Source organism: Microtus ochrogaster, chromosome 18, assembly GCF_000317375.1.
Source record: "Microtus ochrogaster isolate Prairie Vole_2 chromosome 18, MicOch1.0, whole genome shotgun sequence".
Classification (NCBI taxonomy): domain Eukaryota; kingdom Metazoa; phylum Chordata; class Mammalia; order Rodentia; family Cricetidae; genus Microtus; species Microtus ochrogaster.
Window position 1 is genome coordinate 36,102,640 of NC_022020.1, and position 24,245 is coordinate 36,126,884.

Below are 24,245 nucleotides of genomic sequence, written 5' to 3' on the forward strand. Positions count from 1 at the left end.
AATGTAATGTATGAGCGCCCTCTGGGCAAAAATGATATCATATACTCTTTATTTCCTTCATGTTTATCGGTGTGCCTATAGACAAAAGGTGATAGAAATGTCTTCAACAAACATAAAAACTTACCTGAAGCAAAGAACTAGCATTCATAACACAAACAGAATGTTTTTAGTTATCACACATATTTAATTTGCATTTAATTCTTAAACAGTAGTTCTACTTTGAAAGATCAGGGCTGTGTGGTCCACAGAACAGCAGAAATGTAGGATGCCTCTGTTCAGCGATCTCCTGGGTGTCAACTTCAGAGTTAAAGTCTCTTAATTAAACTATCTCATTTGTAAATGGGACCCTTGCTAGGACAAAGAAAATTGTTGTTTCTAAATATATATTTTAGCATTTTTTTCTGTCTTCATATCATCCACCATAATTGAACATTTTTTTAAAAGATGCCACCTTGGTTTGAACACACTCAGAAGGTATACACACACAGACCTCAACTGAATGGATAGACTTTAAAAATCAAACAAAGCAAAAATAAGAAACAACTTTCCTTAGTAATATAAGGGAGTTCTTGGAGAGCCTGATTTCTGTATGTTCAATTACCAAAGGCTAATCTTTAGCACATCTGTACCCTGTATAGGCTTCACTTAGAGTTAGTCTTGACTGAGAGGGAAAGTCCCCTGACTAAACACTTTTCCCTAAGTTTGCTGATTTCTTTCCATTTCTAATTTGTCATTCACTGCTATCTACCAATACTGAATGGACTTTAAGTGAAAGGTAAATTGCTGAGTTTGTATACCTGCAAAAATATTAACACTGTGAGTGTCTCAGTTGACACCCACTGTTTTATCTATAGTGGTCTGTTGTTGGAGTCATGGATCCTCCAAGCCACTGAAAACATCTTGTCTCTGTAGTGCAATAGACACATTCAGGACATGATCTCACCCGGGCAATTGCGGGACAGAGGCAGATCAAATATGCCATTTGACAGTTGACTGATGGGGTTACTAACTGCTACCCAAGTAACTTAAGTGACCATAAAGATATAGGCTTAAGTACTAAGAAGGCAAACTGTGACACTCTGAGTCCTACATTCTCATTACTTCGGAGAAAAGATTTGCACTTGGCAGAGCTTGTCAGTTACACGCTATAAAAGGAGAAAATATTTTGTTCATTCTGGCAGGAGCAATATTTTCCCTTTTAGATTTATTTTAAAAATAATTTTCTGATTGAAAAGTTACCCAGGTAAATCATTTTCAGTAGAACTAATGACATTCCCAGGCGAGCAGGCTTTAGTCCAAAATGCTAAACAAAGCACTTTCTGGAATATTCCTTTCCAAGCTGAATGCCAATGGTTTCCAACTCTGGCATCCTCAGTCTCCATTTTAATAGGTAACACACTTTGAAAGTAGCACTGAAAACCAAAACTTCTTCGCTGTCTGATCATTGTTCTCTGTGCAACATGCTGTTAACACTAATGTGCAACGTGTTACCATCCAGACTGAATTGTGATAATGTAAGGAAGTGATATTTTATAATTAGAACACACACACACCAGTCAAATCTATTTCCTAAGTACATATAAAGAAGGCCTAGAAATGCCCATTTCCATCTTCCTATTCTAAATTCACCTCACTAAGATTCATCTAAAATAGACATTTGCTATTCACTATTTGCACTTTTGATCTCCTGGATGCATCCTGAATTCTGCAAGTAAAAGGAAATACACAGCAATTCCATTGCTTCTATGGATTCTTTTGCTCTTTCATTCACTCAGGTATATTGGTTGCCTGTTGTTCTCCAAGCAGCATTACTGGAGTTTGCAAATACAAGCCAGTGCTCCCTGTTCTTGAGAGTTTCAACCTAATAGAAAGACAGCTATGCAAACAAGGCTTTGTGGTGCACTGGAAAAAGAAGAATACTATAGGTATGCAAAGAATGTTCTGGGACATTGACCTAGAGAGATAAGGAATTTTGGTTCTTTGTTCTTGATGTTGAAAAACCAGCAGGATTTAAATCAGAAGCAAAGAAAAAAGATCAAGTTAGGAAATGTCAAAGGTGTGAGTTCAAAACACAGACTGAACTTAGACTAATTCTTGCCCTATTCATCTTTAACAAGAAGAAAACACACATATCAGAAATCTTCATATAAGTAAATGGTTTCTGTAGTAGAAATAGGGACATATTAAGAATGTGTATTCTGAGCAGTAAAATTTCACAAAAATATGTATATTGTAGTTTACAGTAAGTAACCTAGAGTTTGAGTATGAATTGGAGCCTGAACACACAGGTGCCATGGAAATCTCAGCAAGTCACTTAAGCTTCAACACCCTTCCATAAACTGAAGAGGCTTTAAGTAACTGCCTCATATAAATTGTTTTCTAGATTAAATAAAATCCTATAAAATATTGGAAAAGTCATGGGAATGTGGACACTATTCATAAATGTTATATACAAATGTATAAATTATTCACTCTTTAATAGCTTTATTGAATTATAATTTGCATACCATAAAATTCACCAAACAAAAGTATATGAGTTATTTTGTTTTAGTAACTTTCCAGAATTGTTGCACTATGTCTTCAGTCTCAGTCTACAATATTCATCTCCTTCAAAGGAATCCCTATTTTTACCCAATCTAGATACTAGGTGTCTACATGAACCCAAATATTTGTAGAATTACCTTCTCTTTCATTCAGATAAAAGTGAGACACACACTCACACACACACACACACACACACACACAGAGAGAGAGAGAGAGAGAGAGAGAGAGAGAGAGAGAGAGAGAGAGAGCTTAATGAACCTAAGAGATTGCTTGTATTCTTAAACATTTATAATGATACAGAAATTTGGGGGCATATCTTCATTAGTAGCAAAGTCTTTTCTGTTTCTTTGTAAATTTTATTTAGGTTCTAGGGTCCTAGAAACCTTAATGGCCACCAGAGATACTCTGAGCCAATGGCTTTGTGGTTCTTTGTGAGCCAATGTCCTTGGAGATTTGAAGAATGAAATTGGCAGATCACAGGTCAGTTTTCAAAGGAGGTGGATTATAGATTCAAATCAGGGACTGGGGGTAGGGAAAGAGAACTCCCTTATAGCAAGGGTGCAACCCTCTGAATGAGATACTGCTTAGCTGCCAGTACAGGGCTTTCTTAATGACTCACCCCAGGAACTGTGGTGAGGAATGGCTGAGCTGGTCAGTTCTATTGGCCTGACAGTTAAGTATCAAGGTGCCTCCTCTTAGATTCAGTTATTTTTCTCATACTAAGCTTTTAAGCAAGGGTAAGAAATAACAAGTGATCAGAAACCATAACTATTTCCAGCATTTCTGACCTCCAGTAAGGACATTTTCAGATCCAAACTACTGCTTTGGGTTACCAGCGCTACTTGAACATTGTTCTCTTTCTCTTGTTCCCATCAATAGTGTCCCCCAATCTCTCATGTTCCCATTAATAGTGTCCCCCAATCTCTCTGCACCCCTGAAGAACTTAACAGCACAGCTTTTAGCTTTTTACCTGCTGTAGGACAGCAGTGTGGTTGCTGTGGATTATTCAGTTCATTTGAATAAATACAAAGGAACAATGGATACTGGATTGATCATACAGTAAGAGCAGAAAAAAACTGGCTTAAGAAAATGCCAGTGCCTTTCCTAGGGTCTACTCTATTTTAATGTACTATAAACATGTAATCAGCATTTGTGCTGGCCCATATTTTGGACAACACTGTACAACAAGTAGCATGAAACACATTAGAAGTCTTTCATTTGTTTGTTTGCTTTGAACAGGATCTTCTGTAACCTGCCAAATCACTATGTACCAATGATGACATTGGATTTTTAATCTTCCAGTCTCTATCTGTTGCTGTCTTTTAAGCATATGTGTTACCATGTCTGGTTCACTCAGTGCTGGAGGTGGTTTATACAGTGCTAAAAACTGAATCCAGAGCTTCATGCATGCTAAGCAAGTGCTCCACCAACTGAACTATTCTCACAGAAAAAAACGCAGTGGTACCTTAGTGGTTTTAATGTTTACTACTCTGAAATGAGGTGTCGAGTTGTAGCTTTGTCTTGATTGGTGTTTTCAACACCAGTTTATCATAAGAGCTGTGAATAAGCAAGGACCAGGAAGAATACGCATTGACATCATAAATTCTGTAACTGGCAAATCTATTGCCAACATTATACCAAACAGGAAAAAACTGAGAACATTTTTTTTCTAAAATGTAGATTAAAATCAGTGCTCCCTTTCTCCACTGTTATTTAGTATAGTACATGAAATACCAGATTTAAAAAAAAAAGAAAGAAAAGAACTACTGACAGGAAAAATTTAAATTATATGTATATCTGCATAAGGCATGCTTCTATATTTAGAAATAATATACATATAATTTTAAAAACTCCAAATCTGATAAACTATGTAATCAAAGTCCCAGAATACAAAATCAACACACTGAAAGCAATAATAGCATTTATGAATACCATTACAGAACATGACAAGAAAGAAATAGCTTCGGAAAAAAATATCAGTAACTTAAAATAAATAAAAAGAAACAGACCTAATCAAGAAAGTGAAAAATAAAAAAAAAAATATTGACAAGTAAAACTTTAAGAAGCCAAAGAAATGCATCAAAGACACTAGAATGCAAAAAGACCTCTCATGTGCTCAGATTAGCAAAACTAGTGTTGAGGAAATTGTTGCAGTATCAGAAACAGTTTATGTCAGCAACACATGAAACTTCCACTCTTTCCAAAGTAGAAAGAATTCTAAAATTCTCACAGAAGCAGAAAAATTACCAAATAGACAAGGCAATCCTTCTTACAAAGAAATATGCTGTAGGGATCACCACAATACCTAACCTCAAAGAGAACAAAACTAGCAGAACAGTTTGACGCTAGCACAGAAAAGGTACGGAGCACTAGAACAGAATGGAGTACTTAGAATAAGCTGTGCCAACCACAGCCAGTTAATTTTTGATGAAATTGTCAATAAGGTATGTTAGAGAAAATACAGCCTCTTCTACAAATGCTGCTAGGAAAATCCGATTTCTATACGTCCAAGAAAGACGCTAGATCTGTATCTCTCACGGTGCACAAATGGCAAGTAAAATATTCCTAAGAACAGAAAGGTGAAAACACATACTATTCTGAAGTTTCTGCACACAAATGGAGAAAATCTCAGCGATGAAGAGAGTACATTTAAAATGAGGAAAAGTCTTTGCTAATTACACCACTAATGGAATTAATGTGTGGGGTAAATAATGAACTAAAATCATTAAACACCAAAACCCCAATAAATGGACTAATAATTTCAATGGACAGTTATCAAAAGTAGAAATCAAAATGGACAATAGATACTTATAAAAGTATCCAACATCTTTAGATATTAGAGAAATGTAAATGAGCATATCTTTGAGAATCTATTGTATCTCAGAACAGCTATTAGAGAAGCATACAACAATATGTGTTGAGAATGTAGGAAAAGAGAGCTTCATATCCAGAGTAGGTAGTCAGGAAACTTGTACGTCCACTATGACAGTCAGTATAGAGGTTAATGAGAATACTATTGTGGTACCATTTTTGGTTATATTATGCTAAGGCTAAAGTTCCAAGGTCATTGTAGCCCTGAGATATTTGCACATTCATGTTGATTGCTTTATCATCAACATTTGGGAGTGGAGTAGTAAGGAAAATTTAGAAAATTATATATCACATATTTTCCTTTTTTATTCAACATCTAGCTTTAAATACACACACATACACACACAAACACATACAAGTGTGTGCAGGAATGAGAAATGTGATCACTGGAGCTGAGAAGAAGAATATTGTAAAGTGGTGCAAGTGATAAGAGATCGAGGGAGAGGCGGCCGGTGATGGTGGACAACTTTGATCCCAGCACTCAGGGAGCAGCGGCAGGTGGATCTCTATAAGTTCAAGGCCAACCAGGTCTACAAGAGCTAGTTCCAGGACAGGCCCCAAAGCTACAGAGAAAACATGTCTGGAAAAACAACAAACGAACAAAATTGAAATCAAGTTAAGACTAAAATATAGAAGAAAAAAAGAGAACCAGTCTTAAGGATTTAGAACATTGGAAGAGAGCAGTGTAGGTAGGAAACACATAAAAACAAAGCATCAACACATATGTTTAAAAATATGTTCATGAAAATAGTCCCAACCTATTGTCCATAATGCCTTTGCTATTCCAGAGGGAAGGAAGAAACCATATATATATATATATATATACCCTTACCTGATCATACATTACAGCCCAAGATACTAGTTTTAAACTAAATAGATTAGCTGATCTTGAGTTTTCAAGGCTGACATTTTCCTCCAAAAAAATGAATAGGTTGAGACAATATCAGAATAATTACAGAAATGTAAAAAGAAACATGTTTATCGGTCTTATTGTGTAGTTTACACGATTTTCTCTCTGCTACATTCCATTTCAGGATTCCTAAGAATATGCCACTTGAAAATTTAGAACAAGAAATTAAAGACAAGAAGAGAAATTTAAATAACTTTATAAATAATTAATATTTCTTTCCTTCTATGAAAGGTAATGCAATTAGAATGAATGGTCTTTCTGATTTTTAAAGATGTAATTTCAAACTAGAAGTTTCACATGGGCTTTTCCATAATTCTTGGTTTTGACTACCACACTCATTTCTTCTTCCCCTTGTTCAGCCCTGCTTAAATGCTCTAATCCAAATACCCCTTCCCTTCTTTCATTTCACATGGGTCCAACTACCAAACACTGATTGTTAAGCTCAGTTAGAAAATACTATTCTTCCATAAGTGTTTTCATATTTTCTTCCCATGAATTAGCCTTCCCCTGCAAGGCTTGCTGTCCTGCTAATACTCAATGCTCCCCCCCTTTAAGCCCTTCCCTAATACTTCACTTTCATTTTATCTATTCTCCTTTTTTAATATGCTCCATCAAACGGTTCCTTTCCAGTTCCCTCACTTCCACTTGTGCCCCAAGTAAACTATACAATAGTTTGAAGCTAGAATTTGAGAAAAGAATATATGGTCTTTGTTTTCTAGGCTTGGTTTATTTAGCTCAATAAATTTTTTCAGTCCTATCCATTTAACTGCAAATTTCATGATTTAATTCTTTTTATGGCTGAGCAGCATTCCATCATGTATATGTGTCTCATTTTTCTTACTATCCATCTGTCAAGGAATATCTAGTTTGATTCCATTTCTTAGCTATTGTGAATAGAACAGTAATAGATATGTTTATGCAAGTGTCTCTATAGTAGGTCATAAACTCTGCTGGGGTTTGATATATGACTAGGAGTAATTTAGCCGGGTAATATGGTAGTTCTACTTCTCATGTTTTTAAGAAACTTCTAGATAGATTTCCAAGGTGGTATTCTGTAACCACGTCCATGCCACTGTGACCTCCTCAAAATAGAATAATTTTCTCAGAGAGGTTTTGAACAACTCTGAGATTCCATCTTACACCTGTAAGAATGGCCACAATCAAAAACACTGATGACAAGTTATACTGAGGTTGTGGGGTAAAGGGAAGACTCTTGCATTTCTGGAAAAATGCAAGCTGGTACAACCCCTTTGGATATCAATGTGGTGATTTCTCAGAAAACTGGGAAACAACCTTCCTCAAGACCCAGTAATACCACTTTTGGATATATAGGCAAAGGATGCTCAACCGCGCCTCAAGGACATGTGCTCAGCTATGTTTATAGCAGCATTGTTTGTCATAGCCTGAACCTGGAAACAATCTAAATGCCTTTGATGAAAGAATGGATAAGGAAAATGTGGTACATTTACACAATGGAGTACGACACAGCAGAAAAAAATAATTGCATCTTGAAATTTGTAGGCAAATGGATGGAGCTAGAAAACATCATATTGAGTGACATAGCCCAGACCCAGAAAGACAATTATCACATTTACTTACTCTTAAGTGTTTTTTAAACACAAAGCAAAGGAAAACAGTCTTCAAACCACAATCCCAGAGAAGTTAGACATCAATGAAGACACTAAGAGAAACTTACATAGATCTAATCTACATGGGAAGTAGAAATAGACAAGATCTCCTGAGTAAATTGGGAGCATAGGGATCTTGGGGGAGGGTTGAATGGGGAGGGGAGAGGCAGGGAAGGGAGCAGAGAATAATGTAGAACTCAATAAAAATAAAAAAGAATAATTTTCAGTCTCAACCATCATTCTCTGTTGAGGAGGTAACAATGGAGAGAGTTTCCATATTCCATGGGTGGTGCTATAGCTGTGTTTTTATGGGCAGCATTAACTGGATTTAGTGGCTACTCAAAACAAAACAAGAATAACATAAAGCTGGAAAGTAAGACGTGCTACTAAACATATGAATAAGGTGGAGGAGAAAGGAGTGGGGTGATGTAATCATATTTCCTTGTCTACATGTATAAAATTCTCAACACTGAAAAAAAATAAAAATGATTTACCTCTATGTTTTCAAAGACTGAGATACTGTGATAAAATATTAAATGCATTAGCAGAAGTCATATTCTATCCTTTATGCATATGGATGTTTGTACACTAACACAGAGTCACGCATACAGCAGTTTGGACAGTTCTCTACTGCATCGTCTGTAAAGACTTGTATGTGCTGCAAAAGCAATGGCCTATAAACTAGTCAGCTTGTCATACATTTAAATGAATTTAGAGCATGTAAACACTTTTGAAACAGTTAACAGGAAACTTACAAGCTTTCATTTAAAAAATATTTGCTGAATGTTAATGCAGAAAGCGTTCATATCTGTTCAGTAAGGCAATCCCCTATGGGGGATGAAAATGCAGTCATTAGATGAATTTTAGGTATTGTACTCTTTGAAAGCAAATGCAGTTGAAATAGAATTCTGCATGCCCCCACACTCAAGGCAAACTCTTTGTCTAATTACCTTTCTTTCATGCCAATTTTTCATACTTGTATCTCATAAGTTATTGCTTCATATATTTGTTAAACTAAATGTGTTTTATTCTTAAATATTCTTAGCATCTCAGCACTTTCTTTTCTCCTTCGCACATCTTATCCCTCCCGTGTACTGAACATTTCTTTGAATTTGACTTTTTAAGATGAGCAACTGTTTAAGTGTGCATCTCCTACTCTAGAAACATTTCTCTGCTCTTTCCCTGAGATAGAAACTTGATCTCTTCTCTGTTCTCTCTCTAGAAATACAACTCTGCATGTGAAGCAAGGGACTTCAGTGTGTCAGTGATATGATGCTCCATTTTTGGTGGGCAGTAAAAGAGAAATGTTCATATACTGTTAAAGACTCAATTTAATAAAAGTAACTTCCAACTAAATCAAAAGTGTGTAACAAGTCTTTTTCTGTGGTGCCAGCAAGCTCCCAGATAATGAAACAGAGACTTCTTATTAATCAGGAAAGCTTAGCCAGTAGCTTAGTCTTGTTCCTAACTAATATTTAACTAAATTAACCCATTTATATTAATCTATGCTCTATCATGTGGCATTACCTCTCTTTCATATTTCACACCCTGTTTCTTCTCATTATCCCTGGAAGCTCCTATGCACCTAGATTCTTCCTTCTACTTCCTTTCTCTCCCCAGAAGTCCTGCATATACCTCCTGCCTAGCTATTGGCCATTCAGCTTATTATCACACCAACCACAAAAATGCACCTTCACATACTGTATAAATATACCACAACATGACTGTTCTTGTTATGCTCAGATCTGTGAAGTCCCCCAAAAACCAACAAGGAATCCGAGTCCCATATGTGAAAGAAAAGAGCCTTTATTCTACACAAATTTGCAGACTCAAACTCTCCATGCGTCCAATGTATGGGAATGGTCAGAGAGCCCCAAGCTCAGTTAGAGTTGGGTAGGTGAAATAGCAAAGATGAGGGTGAGAGATTTTTAAGGATTAGGACCCCTGATTGGCTGCCATTTGTCTAGAGGTGTCCTGTTGAATGTGTGCTGTCAGGTGATCCTATCTACAAAGGTTGGTTGGAACTTTAGAAATTTCCTTTGGATGGTCTGTTCCTGGGTGGTGGCTGGGCAGTCTCAGTTTGTGGTCCTTATGGGGACCAGGTATTGCCTCAGGGTAAACTACTGAGACTCAGGCTTCTGTTAAGCTTATCATGGCTGGGTCCTACACTCCCAGATTTCTTTTGTATTAAAAGTGAATCTTCCATTCAGATCCCCCCAGAGGGAATACTGATGGGTGAATTCAGTTGGCCTAGAAAGTAAGAACTTTGCTTCTGCCTGCTGTATAACAGCAATTTTCGCCATATTCTTCGAATGCCTGGGGCAATCAGAAAAGCATTCAGCTTTGTGAGTTATCAATAGTGCATTATTCTCTAGAGTCAGATTTCCAGAATGGGGAATCATACCTATTTTTACTAGACAGGCATTAATGGAAGTAACAGGACTAAATAAGATTTACACATGTTGAATGTTCTCATTATTAGTAGGCATTTAGAACACTAGAGAAAGGAGTTTTGACATTTAGTTTAATCTGCTTTCCATATTTTGTAATTATTTTAAAGTTTATTCTGGAAACTTCTTTCTGGGAATCCTTTCACAGTCACTGAAAAATAAATGATTTAATTAGTTTTCATAAATTAAAAATTATAAAATACTTCTTGCCTATATATTTTTATATATTAGTGCCAAGATATTTTTTAAAACGAGCAGCTCTAAAATATAGGTAACTTTATTTATCAAATGACTAACTCTTCATCAATAGAATCATAGTCTCCATGTGCTCCTGACTCGCAGGGTTGGTCATGTGAAGTGCAGTTTAAGTGTTTTTCCTCTCCTCTGCATGGCTGTACTGAATTTTCAGAAAAGAAATAAATGTTACCAATTTTCCATCTTACCTGATTTCAAATAAAACACCCAATACGCTGATGAGTCCTTTGTCTCACTGTATGGTGACAAAGGAGACTTTGCTATTCACACAGTGAAAAAAATTTAAACCATCTTGAAACTGCTTCGAAGCTTCAATTAAGACAGTATCTGTAAGGAACTCTTGGCATTGGAAATGTTGGCAGCCTTCTCTTTTGCTCAGTGAAGATGACATAGATCCTTCCATCCTCATTACAGACAAAAAAAAAAAGAGATACGAATATCTTGCATATTACCATAGAACCTTCATCTGGTGGTGGATGGAGATAGAGACAGAGACCCACACTGGAGCACTGGACTGAGCTCCCAAGGTCCCAGTGAGGAGCAGAAGGAGGGAGAACATGAGCAAGGAAGTCAGGACCACGAGGGGTGCACCCACCCACTGAGACAGTGGGGCTGATCTATTGGGAGCTCACCAAGGCCAGCTGGAATGTGACTGAAAAAGCATGGGATAAAACCGGATTCTCTGAACATGGCGAACAAAGAGGGCTGATGAGAAGCCAAGGACAATGGGACTGGGCTTTGATCCTACTTAATGTGCTGGCTTTGTGGGAGCCTAGCCAGTTTGGATGTTCACCTTCCTAGATATGGACGGAGGGGGGAGGACCTTGGACTTTCCACTGGGCAGGGAACCCTGACTGCTCTTTGGACTGGAGAGGGAGGGGGAGAAGAGTAGGGGGAGGGAGAGAAGGGTGGGAGGAGGGGGAGGGAAATAGGAGATTGGGAGGAGGCAGAAACTTGGTTTTTTTTCCTTTTCTCAATAAAAAGAGAGAGAGAGAGAGAGAGAGAGAGAGAGAGAGAGAGAGAGAGAGATAATAAGCCGTTTGTTCCCTAGGATTTTTTTATAAACAGTTAAGAGATTGAGGAGGATCAATTTTTAATTTAAATTTTTAAGTATAATAGACATGACATTCAATGACCATTATATTTTTAGCATTTTCTTTGTTTCTAATAGAATATAATGTCATAAAATCATTATGTCTACACCATTTTTGCTTATATGCATATATACACACACAAAATACATACACAACACACACAAACACACACACACACACACATACAATGCCTCTGAGAGGCCACCTGTCTAAGTGCAATCTTTGGCTCTAGGAATGTTTCCTAATAGTGAGTAGTTTACTTCTTGGTCCATTCTTGGACCATTTTCTTCAATTCTCTTTCTATATTTCATCTAACTTCATTTTCTGTTGGTGCCGCCTGTTGAAAATGTTCTTATGTAAATATTAGCTCTTTTTAATTTCTTGTTTATTTCGGTCTCCTCGAAATCATGTGCTATCTGTTTTGAGAGCTCACCCCCCTGTGCTCTTCAGTCAAACATTGTTCCTCTTGCACAACTTTTGTGTCGCAGTATTTTCTGTGCTGTGTGTTTGGTGTCTTCTTACCAGTGTTCTCTAATTGGAAACAATATCACCATGGACCAGGATGTGCATATGTATTTCTGCCTCTCATTAGAAAACAAACCCTCTTCTAAGGGATAATAATGAATAAAATAAAATAAGGTGGAAGGCAGAGATGTATATTGAAAGATCAGTGTGATTATTTGTGATGTATCACCAATTTCTCTCAATAGAGTTCAATCATTTTATCTCTACTTGCAAACCTAGGGACCATCTTCTCCCTGAGAAGACAAGCTGTGGTTCAGAGGACAGTGGGTAGGTGTTCTGGGGACAGTGGGTAGGTGTTCTGGGGACAGTGAGTAGGCAGTGCAGTTTGCCACTGCTCTCTTCTCCGCTGATGCTGAAATATGGAAAATCTTGGTCATTTATAACACAAAAAATTAGTGGTTTTTTTTGTTTTAGAATAACAATGTTAGGAATTTTCACCTTTTATAATTGTTCTATGTATGGGGAAATGAGAGGAGTCTTTTAACTGTCTTAGGATCTCTCTCTCATAGCCCAGTCTCAGGATATGTAACTGCACTGAAAGAATGGCTATACTAGGAAACATGGGCTTTTTGAGGTGACATCTAGACACTGTTCCCATGCGGCAAAATAATTCAGTTCTTTGGAGCTTGAATATCCTGTATCGTGGCTTCATAACTGAAAATTAAGCAACAGAAAACAGTAGATACCAACCTGGAAAGTAAACCACATGTCTGAGAACTCCTTTCTAAAATTCTCTGTGGAAGCATACTTTGATAAGGCTTACTTTTTGTTCACCACTAAACTTACTCAGCTCATGGTATTCTCAAGACAACAAACATTTACTAACTAAGGTGTTTGATTGCTGTTATTAAATATTATTTTGATGATTACTTACATGTTTCTGTTAGCATGGTCTATAGAAGACACATAGCTTTTGAACACTAACAAGTATCTGTTAGGCAAGGAAGTTGCCAAAGCCATCTTTTGAAATTAGAATAGGTAATTTAATAGTCAAAATAGAAAAAAAAGAAGAGAGTATTATTTTGTTGTTTTTATGGCTACTCATCTGATTGTATTGGAGAGGAGGAGAAGCTAGCAAGAATTACCAGTGTTTTTCCATACCCATTGTGCTTTTTAATTCCCCTTCAAACAAAACACAGTGATGATAATCTGCCTCCCTTGCACTTAGTCAAATTGTGATTTATTTTATGGTAACTTATTTGACAAGGCTGGCCCCTGTCTAGAACCTTCAAAGTATATTGGATGATGAACATTTTCAAATTACATGGTCTGCAATTCCTGGTTCCACTACATTTCCACCTTGCTTTCAAACCCAGTGAACTGCATTTGATGAGGCTGCATTTAGTACAAAATCTTTCTTTGGGTACATAATTGAAACTGTTCTACCAAATCGGTTTCACTTACACAGCACATCGCGCCATCATTCTGTCAGCTGCTGAGAAATATCTGATGCCACCATTGATATCTAACACTTGTATTAAAATGACACTTAACTCTCTTCCAGTATGTGGATAACATCAAATCTAACTTTTCGGGGAGAGTACAAGATCACTAGTTCTGAGACAAATAATAACAGTAGTAGTAGTAGTAATAATAATAATAATAATAGGATTATTTCATGTGTTGCAGTTTCAGTCTCTGAGTATTCTGAGTCAGGATTCAAATAAGATGACATGAAAAATGATATTTACCAGTACTCCTTCCAGTATCAAAACAGAAATCTCAGAGTTATGGTGAACACCTGTACATGCATAGTCAGGCATAACTCGCACCTAGTGGTCCCTGTGTTCTGCCAACAGGAACATTAGAAAGCTTAGTGGGTAGATTCTCTCAGGGCAAAAATACTACATACAGTTGTCTCAAGCACATTTTAAAGCATTTTTTACACACTTAAGAATTGGTTGATTTCTCTAGTCAGGCATTCGATAATAGCAGCCAGCTTCTGTGTTTGTTTTAATTCTGTACCGGAAGAAGACATGCCTCTGGGCATTCCTGAGAACTCATTTACCCCAAATAAACAAACGACTAGGCAATGTTTGTTCACTAGTGAAATTAACAGTAGAGGACTTGCGGACCTGACCTGTGGAACAGAATGTTTGTTTTATTGAGGTCGGTGTTGAAGTGCATTCGAGGAAAAGTGTATTATATTGCTAAGGTAAGTTCAAACCAAGGGCGGATAATACTGATGAAAGTGGGCCAATCTTCAGGTTAAACCTGTGAGTTCTACTAAAGAAAGATTGTTAGCAGAGGCCTCTGGGGAAGCCACTGAGTTTCAAATGCACAATCTCTCTGCCTTATGTAGTACTATCCCCAAATGGGATGATGCTACAGATTCCAAAAACTCAAGAATGAGTAGTTTCTAAGGAAACAAGTAGAAAGGATTTTTGTCCTTACACCCAGAAAATCCAGACCAACGTCTCCATGTCTTATCCTCTAGATGAAGGCCTTAAACTAGGAACTGAAACTTTCATAGACTTGCTCTCTCACAAGAAAGAACAAGAAAGAAGAATTTCCATGTCATAAACACTTTTAAGATGACTGAATGAAAGTATATTTCAGAAGCTCTAAATGAAGACAAAGATGACAGTAGTATATTGCCTTCTTAGACAAGGCTGCTTTAGTCTCAGGGTTCTGTTTTTTGCCTTGTCTGTGTCTTCTCTTTGCCTTTATCTGTATAGTCTCTTTTTTTTAAGAAGATAGTTTTTAATGTTTGAAAATTTCATATATGTGCATAATTTGTTTTGATCATCTTAACCTTTTATCCTGTGTCTTCTTAAGGGATCAAGTGCTTATCTAAGGCTTCGGCCCATGAGCAATAGAATCTAACGTGACAGCTCTTCTAGATTGAACACTATGGCTTAATCCAATGAGGGAGGGAACTGAGGCAAACTATTTTTAATATTTAGTATCTCAAAGAGCACATATGTTGGTGGACACTCCATTAATGCAGACAAAATGACAATGTTGCCAAGGAAAATAGTTTAGAATAAAATGGGATACCTTTATACAGCACATATTGCCAAAAATTAGGCTGAACAAAAAGTGAAACAAAGAGACTTTAGATTATCATTACATTCTCCCATCCCAATCAAAACTAGTTACTGATGTTACATAACAATAAAAATCCATAACCTATAGAGACTGCACTTAATTACAATAGGGCCTGAGAATGTAATCTATAACAAGAACTCTCTGAGCACTCAGGGAGAAGGAGCTAGAAAAACTAATCTTTTTTTTTTTTTTGTAACCAAAACAGGGCTGAAAAAGAAAACAGCTAAGCAATAACAGAAAAAAAAATTACAATTAATTCAAGAACACAAAAGCTGTTTCTTTCATTCCATTCTTTTGAGTCTTAATTGGGTGAGCACGTGTTTTCTGAATATCTCCATTATTTCAAGATCCAGGACATGACGTGACTTCTAATAAAATGGCCCAACAATTTATGTGTAAGAATGATAGTTTCTTAGATTGAGACCTTGAAAGAAATGACTGTATTACAGTACAAGCTATTCTACAACAATTCAACATTTGTTCAGATAACTTCAGGTAATATATGTTCACAGAGGAAGCACTGGCAGAGTATCTGTTCAGCATTTGCAGATATATCAGGGGTACAGACATATGCCAGCAAGGTGGTGTTCCATCAAATATACTTTCTAGGGACTTTACAGAAGGAAGAACAGACTTTTGTGTTATTCATGTTTCAGATGAAACTCATTTCTAGGTAATTTTCAATATCCTCTGACTATTTCTCTTAGGATCCGTTTTATTTTTTTTTCTTTTGAGGGCCGCATGTTTTCTTCCTTAATCAAAGTATATTTATTTGCTGCTTCTTTAATTCCATTTTATTATTCTACCAACTTTGAACTTAGACAGGGGGGTTACAGCTTTCAAATATTCCTAATAATGTTTGATGATTATTATTTGCTACTCAGTTAAAAAAATTGTACATGCTCCCTCAGTTGGGCCTGTTGTATAAATTTCTCCATGTTCTTTTAATAAGAATTACTTTGAGTTCTTTACAGAATTTTGGAATGTTTTCTTCTAATATTTGTCTCATCTTCTAAAACAATATACATATACATATATATATATATCTTATATATATTATTTATATAAAACCATATATATTATCAATAGCTAATAAACCCAACCAGAAGATAAGAAAATGATAGAGATTTATTTTCCTTTAACAATAATAACAAAAAAGAGTGGTAAAGAGTCTTATGGAATGGACCCTAGTATTCTAATCTATCCCAACTTTAATAAATGAATTTTCAAGATTTGTCAGGAGCATGAACTTGGGGTAATTAGCCTTGAGTTTGGCCTTCTTTTATTTTCTTTTTATTTTCATTCTATGGGCAGAAGTGTTTGCCTGAGTGCATGTCTATGATATTGTTCATGCAGTGCCTGTGAAGATCAGAAAAGGGTGTGGCATCCCCTAAGTTTGGAGTTACAGATGGCTCTCAACCAACATTTGGGTGCTGAAAATTAGACCTAAGTCTTTTGGATGAGCATTCAGTGCTATTAACTGATAAGCCATCTCTGTAGCCCCTGTATTAAAACTTAGGGTGTTGTAGAAATGTCTCAGGAGTCACAGACACATTACTCTTAAAAAGGACTAAGTTCCTTTCCTAGTATCCATATCAAGTAACTCAAAGCCTGCAATCCAGAAGAGGTGCTCTTATATGTTCTCCACAGGCACCTGTATCCACCCACATACACAACTAATTAACAATAAAATATCTTAAAAATATTCTTAAGCCTTAGAGCCTGTACAAAATATGACCAGAATCAACGTAGATTTCTTTTCATATAACTGTATAAAGAGTAGAATAAACACATGCTTTAAAATATGTCTCTCTTCCAGTAGTGGAGAGCTCAAAAAAAAAAAAAAAGACAGTGGTGATAAACAGCCACGCGGATTGTAAACTCTATAGTGCATTAAAATTATAAAGTAGGATTAGTCCTTCATGCCTTGCCCATCAGCTTATAAAATGGTAACACCGCTACTTTGTCATGCCATCACTTACAACTGAGTTTAAGTCAGTGACCATGAATTCACATAAAAGTGTAAGACTCAAATGAGGAAGTATTTCATAGGTGACATCTCACCCTATTACTAGGGAGAAGGTGGAAAAGGTTACAAATAGCCGCATTAAAGTGACTGAATGACTAAGCGTTTGCAAAGAGGTGGGGAATGTGGCTGTTTTTTTTAGAAAGAAGGTGAGAGGTCAGGAATGGAACATAAAAAAGGAAGCCCTGAAGTGAAGAAAGAAGTGTCAGGGGGCGTAGTAAGCCTGCTCCAGATGGCCAGCTGAAGCGTGGGAGAGGGGTCTTCAGGAACCGACTCAGACAGTTGCTGCAGACAGCAGCGGAGGATTATAAACCAGACACTGTCTTCCTTTGTTGAGGAAAAACAACACCCGTAGAAACATTACCCTCTTTCTCATATGCTTTCACTCTTTCCTATAAGGATGTGCTCATACGATAGTGTTTTTTTCAAGCACTACAATTTTATTAAAACAAAACCTTTTTATGGCTTAACTACATCTATATAACTTCCTGATGAAATAAGATTATGAATGTTGGAATTAGCACTATTAATAAAAGTTGGAATTGGATGTGAAAATCTTGGTCGCGCGTGAGAATTTGACAACACACACTTACAATGCTTTGCAAGTTTAACAACAGCATCAAGAGTATTGTTAGACTCAATAGAATCGCATAGGAATGACAAAAAGGGAAATATGAATAAAATCATCTCACTTCATGCCAGCATGGCTATCCACTTAAAAGTCCATCTTTACTGCCAGATATGGGTCCCCAAGATGAATCAGTGTATAAAGTGCTTGCCACATCAGCCTGATGACCAGAGTGTGATCGTTGGAACCTACCAAATAATCAGGATGTTCTGGTGCATACTTGTAACTCCAGCATCCAGCCTACAGCAAGGAAGAAGGAGAGACTGGAGAAATACTCATGAACTCATATGCCTACTAGCCTGGCTTAGACAGCACAGCAAAAGAAGGAAAAAAGAATCTGCTTTGATAAAGTAGAATATATGAGAATATATAATATATGAGATATGAGTCCCCAAAGTTTTCTTATGACCACTACATGCTTTGTTGTGGTAATAGACATATTCAAACATAGATAGACAGACAAATAGATAGATAGATAGATAGATAGATAGATAGATAGATAGATAGATAGATAGATAGACAGATAATTCCTCTGGCATTACTACTCATTTTATCAACTGAATACCTTCAAAGTCTCACATTCTCACTTGGGATTTTTGTTGTTGCTCTATTAACTGAGTGAACCATCTTCTGTCCTGCTGAGGTGTGCTGGAAGCTTTCAATCATTTGCACGTACAGAGTGAGCTCATTCTATTCTTGAGGACATCATTCTCGTATTTCTTAGACTCTAACATCTAGACCACTTGACACTTCAGCTAAGGATGGAAATCCCCCAAAAATGTTTCTGTGTGTTTCATCTGTTGGTACTTATTACCCAGGAGGTGCTGCCTTTGTGTGTGCCTTAGAGTCCTATTGCTATGAGGAGACGGCATGATGGAGCTGAGAGTTCTTACATCTTGACTCACAGACAACAGGAAGTAGTCTGAGACATTAGGCATGGCTTGAGCATGTGTGAGACCTCAAAACCTGCCTTCACAGAGAAGCCCCTCCTCTAGCAAGACCACATCTGCTCCAACAAAACCATACCTCCTAATAGTGCCACACCCTTTGGGAGACATTTTCTTTCAAACTACCACAGTGTGTTACCATTCTAACTTAAATTTGTGCACATTCAGAGATTTTATAATAGCAGGACTAGCCGGCACAAAGCAATGAAAATGGGGATAGCTTCAGCGTGTGGGGATTTTAGTGAAATTACACTACAGTGTAAATTGAGGATAGCTTGAATTAGAAGAAAAGTTCAGACATAAAAAAATATTCACTGTAAATAATAGAAGCCCACAAAATATCTACATCCTGCCTCCAGGCTATTGAAATATATAACTGCAGTTGATTTGTACAGAGATAATGCAGGCCTAGAAGTTCCAGTTGGAAAAATGAGACAGGTGGCTTATTACCTTATAGAGAATTATGAATATTCTTTGATATTATAACAAATCTCAAAAAGGAATAATTTTAAAATTAGATGCAGTAAGGATTTTAAAACTTTATTAATTTTTCAAATACTTTTATATTGCAAAATACTATTTTTATTAAATTTTAACATATTTTATTCACCCATTTTTAAAAGGTCTTTTTGAAAATATTAACTTACTAAATTTTACCGGTCTTCCAAAGTTAATAGTATTTCATTATAATGTCCTTGGGAACGATATTCTCGAACTCCATCACAATTCTCAGGAAAGGCTTGTAAAAAGTCATGTGTGACTCAAAAGTAGTTTTCTAAAAGTTCATTTTCTGTAAACAATGCTTTAATTTTAAATAGTTTCTGTATTGTTTTCTTGAAGTGCTAGACTTACTCCTTTTGTTTTTATGACCCTGTCTGTCAATACCCAAATTTAAAGAGCCATCCATGGCCCACTAGCTGTTCTTTCAAGTCAAAATTGTTTGTATGACTGAGTTCAGCTTGACATTTCAACAAAAAGCATCTTCCCCTTCAGGCAGTAATGTTCAAATTAAAGTGTTTTATATGTACTTCTTATCTCACTATCCATAATATTAAAAATACATGCTCACAAGGGTCATGTTTAATAAAAATTAGTAATTGCATTTCATCAAGGGCATTCTTGAGCAAAACCAATACCTTACAATTGTGAGTGAGCATCAATAAAAAATATAAAAATTGCTGGCATGAGTCAGCAACCCAACTTCACTTTTGCTAAAACACTGAAAGTTTTGTTAAGTCTCCACTTGCAAATCATCACTCCAATAAAAAAAGTCAGCTTACAGTGTCTGAATTTAATATGAAAAATAGTTTTACCCTTCCTCAGTTCCTGAGATGATTTGGGGGAAAGCAAGAGAGGCACAGCCCAGATTTCAAGAATTATTCTTTCCAAAAAAAAAAAAAAAGCAACAACAACAACAACAAAAAACACCTCTCTATTTTAGCGACTCCTTTTTTGTCCCACTGCCAAGCAAATAAACTAACTGTTGCACTAAACCTTGACAATCTGAGACAGATCAGTCTTCACACTCTTGGGTGTGACTCCCGCAGAACACAAACTTTCAGTTCTTTTGCCTCTAAACTTATGTACTTTGCACATGACTCTCCTTCACATCTGCGCAAGTTTTGGATTTGCCCCGGCTTGCCTGAAAATGCTCTTGTCACCCTATAGGGTCTATTTGAATATTGGGGCATCCCTATTAGCTTCCTCATTTCATCTACTCAGAAGCTATTGTCCTCCTTGGATACGTTCATTCTCCCCAATATTTCACTCACTGCTCTTGCTAGGTCAATCAAGCCCAGAGAGAACAGAAAATTCACCTCAGATAATCTGGCCTGTTTTAAAACAATATGAGAAGCTAAAATGTTCAGGGAAACTAAAAGTTTTTCTCTTTTCGGTGTTGAGGAGAAAGAAAAAAAAAATTACACAAGTCAAGTAAGAGATGGAGTCTGGCCCTCCATCAGGAAGTCAGAGCAAGAGAAGGGAAGGTCAGCACGTGGTTTAACATAGCAGTGTAGAGGAGCATGAAGAAAGGATTTGGCAGACACAATGGGAAACAAAGGAGCCTTGCTTTAATCAGCTCAGGCTGCCATAGCAAATACCACAAGCAGGGTGTCTTAAACAACAGAAATGCATTTTCTCTTTGAGTCTGCATATCCTGGACTGAGGTTTCAAAAGCATCAGCAGAGCTTTTGTTTCGTGACTTCTGAAAGGCTCTTCCTCTGTCCTGCAGATGACTTCCTTCTCTGAGGACTTTGTGAGTGTACATTCCTGGTGTATTTGTGTGTCAGAATGGATTAGAGCCCACTCTAGTAGTCTCATTTAACTTTACCACCCTTTAGAGATCATCTCCTTAAATGCATGTATTCAGAGCTACCAGGGATTAAGGCTTCAGTGTTGGAGTTGGGGATGAAAGTCAGTCCCATGACAATCCTCAGTATCAGCGTGTTAGTTGTGTACCTTTCTTATTTACAAGTTTGCTTGGTTTTATCTTTTAATAATTATATGTCCACTTCTGGATTCCATCTTTGACTCCTTCTTCCTGACCTATCTGAATGTTTCTTTTTTTTTTATGATTTTGGTTATTTATTTAGCATTTTATTTACATAATTTAGAGCAAGGCACATGGCTGAATCCTCTGTTATTTTTTGGTAGTCTGCTGACTGATTTCTTTTCTTTTCTTTTTTTATTTATTTATTTATTGAGGATTTCTGCCTCCTCCCCGCCACCGCCTCCCATTTCCCTCCCCCTCCCCCGATTAAGTCCCTCTCCCTCATCAGCTTGAAGAGCCATCAGGGTTCCCTGACCTGTGGGAAGCCCAACTCCATCCAGGTTTAGTAAGTTGAGCATCCAAACCGCCCAGGCCCCCCCAAAGCCAGCACGTGCAGTAGGATCACCAACCCCGCAACTGACAAAGGTCTGATCTCCAAAATATATAAAGAACTCAAGAAACTAGACCGTAAAAGGCTAACCAACCCAATTATAAAATGGGGCACTGAGCTGAACAGAGAATTCTCAACAGAAGAAGTTCAAATGGCCAAAAGACACTTAAGGTCATGCTCAACTTCCTTAGCAATCAGGGAAATGCAAATCAAGACAACTTTAAGATACCATCTTACACCTGTCAGAATGGCTAAAATGAAAACACCAATGATAGCCTTTGCTGGAGAGGGTGTGGAGAAAGGGGTACACTCATCCATTGCTGGTGGGAATGCAAACTTGTGCAACCACTCTGGAAAGCAGTGTGGCGGTTCCTCAGGAAATTCGAGATCAACCTACCCCTGGACCCAGCAATACCACTCTTGGGAATATACCCAAGAGAGGCCCTATCATACAACAAAAGTATATGCTCAACTATGTTCATAGCAGCATTGTTTGTAATAGCCAGAACCTGAATGTTTCTTAAATAAAGAAAAATTTATTGATAACTTAATGTTTGAAAGATAGTTATGAATAATTTTGCTTCACTTCATTTACTTCTTATTTATCCAGTGATAGAAATGTTATTGTTTTATAATAAGTTTCTAAATGAATAAACTGTAAAACAGAAATTTAAAATTTGCTGAAGACAAAGAAGTTTTGAATTGGTGAAGCTGAGCTGTAAAAGCTTGAATAATTTCAGAGCCTGGTCTCTAGTCAGCAGGCAAGATAGCCTGACCTCTCTCTCATGTCTAACTGGAATACAGCTTCTAACTGCTGATCTAAGCATTGCTGTCATTCTCTTTTCATAGAAACTTAAGTTGGAAACAGGTACCTCAAAAAGATAGCATTAGATAAAACAGTCCTTCCATGCATTTTTAAATGATATCTAACAATTATGCAGATTTATTATCTCCACAGTTGCCCGAGTTAGTCTTTCAGATTTAGTTGCTAGGTTCTCTGTCTAAGCATCTGCCAGGGTATGGTCTTATCTAGCTTTGGACATCCCAGTCAAGTTTCATATATCTGTATGACTCAGAATCCTATTTTCTTGGTAACCACTCATTGCCACATTTGACTACTCTCAGAGTCTTCTCATGGTTCCAGTTGAGAATCTATAATCTATATCTCCAGAAGATCCTTCAGAACTTTATATAACTTAAAGTCATCATTGTCACTAGACAGCTACTCATCACCTGTATAACCTAATCAAGAAGTGACTCCCATGTTCATAGATCTTGTCAGACATCCGATAGTGAAACACATTAGGAAAGGACAAGCATTGGGCCTGGGTGGCAGCTGACTTGGTCAGACCACCAACTCTCCTACATCTGTGCCACCAGGGCCAGCACCCCAGCACTGCTCAGTCTGGGGTGGGACCAGCTCTCCTGTACCCAGGCCTGCTGGCTTTCCAGGCTCAAGCCATCACAGCCAGCTCCAATGTACTGCAAGCAAGCTGGGACTGAATCTTAACCTGCTAGAGTTTTCATTTCATATTTCAGATTTTGAGAGCAAGACAGTACTAGTGAGGACCGCAGTCAGACTCTGCGGGTCCACTCTCTCTATCTGCTGTCTTAACCTGCTCTCCCACTACCAGATTCACTGTCAAAATGTTTCACGAAGTCCATCTTCCTTTTAGGGCATTGCATACAGTGCATTGTAAAGGTATATTCACTTCTATCTGGGGGCAGAATCACACATTAATTGTGCTTTTTAAAAGAGTAAAGTGGCAAAATTTTAGACTGTTTTTTGTATTCTTTTAGTCTGAACATCTGTGATTTATGAGACCAAGGTTGAATGTGTCAGAGTGAACAATACAATTGTAGAAGAGGTCTTCAGGCAGAACAGGGAAAGATCAAGGCAAAGTGCTGCTGAATATTAAATCCATGCCAATCTCAAAGTACTGTTCCTCCCCACCCTGGTGCAACTCATCTGACTCACTGGAATCGCGTTCATGAAGGGGTAACTCACATCCTACATTCTCTCGAGAAGTAGTCCAGCTAATTTATTCTTGATTTATAAATCAATCAGCTCAACACACACATATGGATTACCAGCCCCATACAGTTCTATGGGAAGAATAGGAGAAGCTAAATATGGGAGAAGTGTGGGAGAATAAAGAACACACACACACATGCATGCACACACACACATACACACATACACACGCGCGCACACACACACACACACACCTAATTAGTAATGTGTTGAAAATAATAATGGAGAAAGAGTCTCGACTGAAGTGAAGGCAGGTAAGGTTTGAGAAAACAGGGCGCTGGAGAGGTGGCTCAGCAGTTAAGAGGTCCTGATACCCTTTCAGAGGATCAGAGTTCAGTTTACGACACCTATATTGGGTGGCTCATAATCACCTATGAATTTAGTTCTAGAGGGATCAATGGC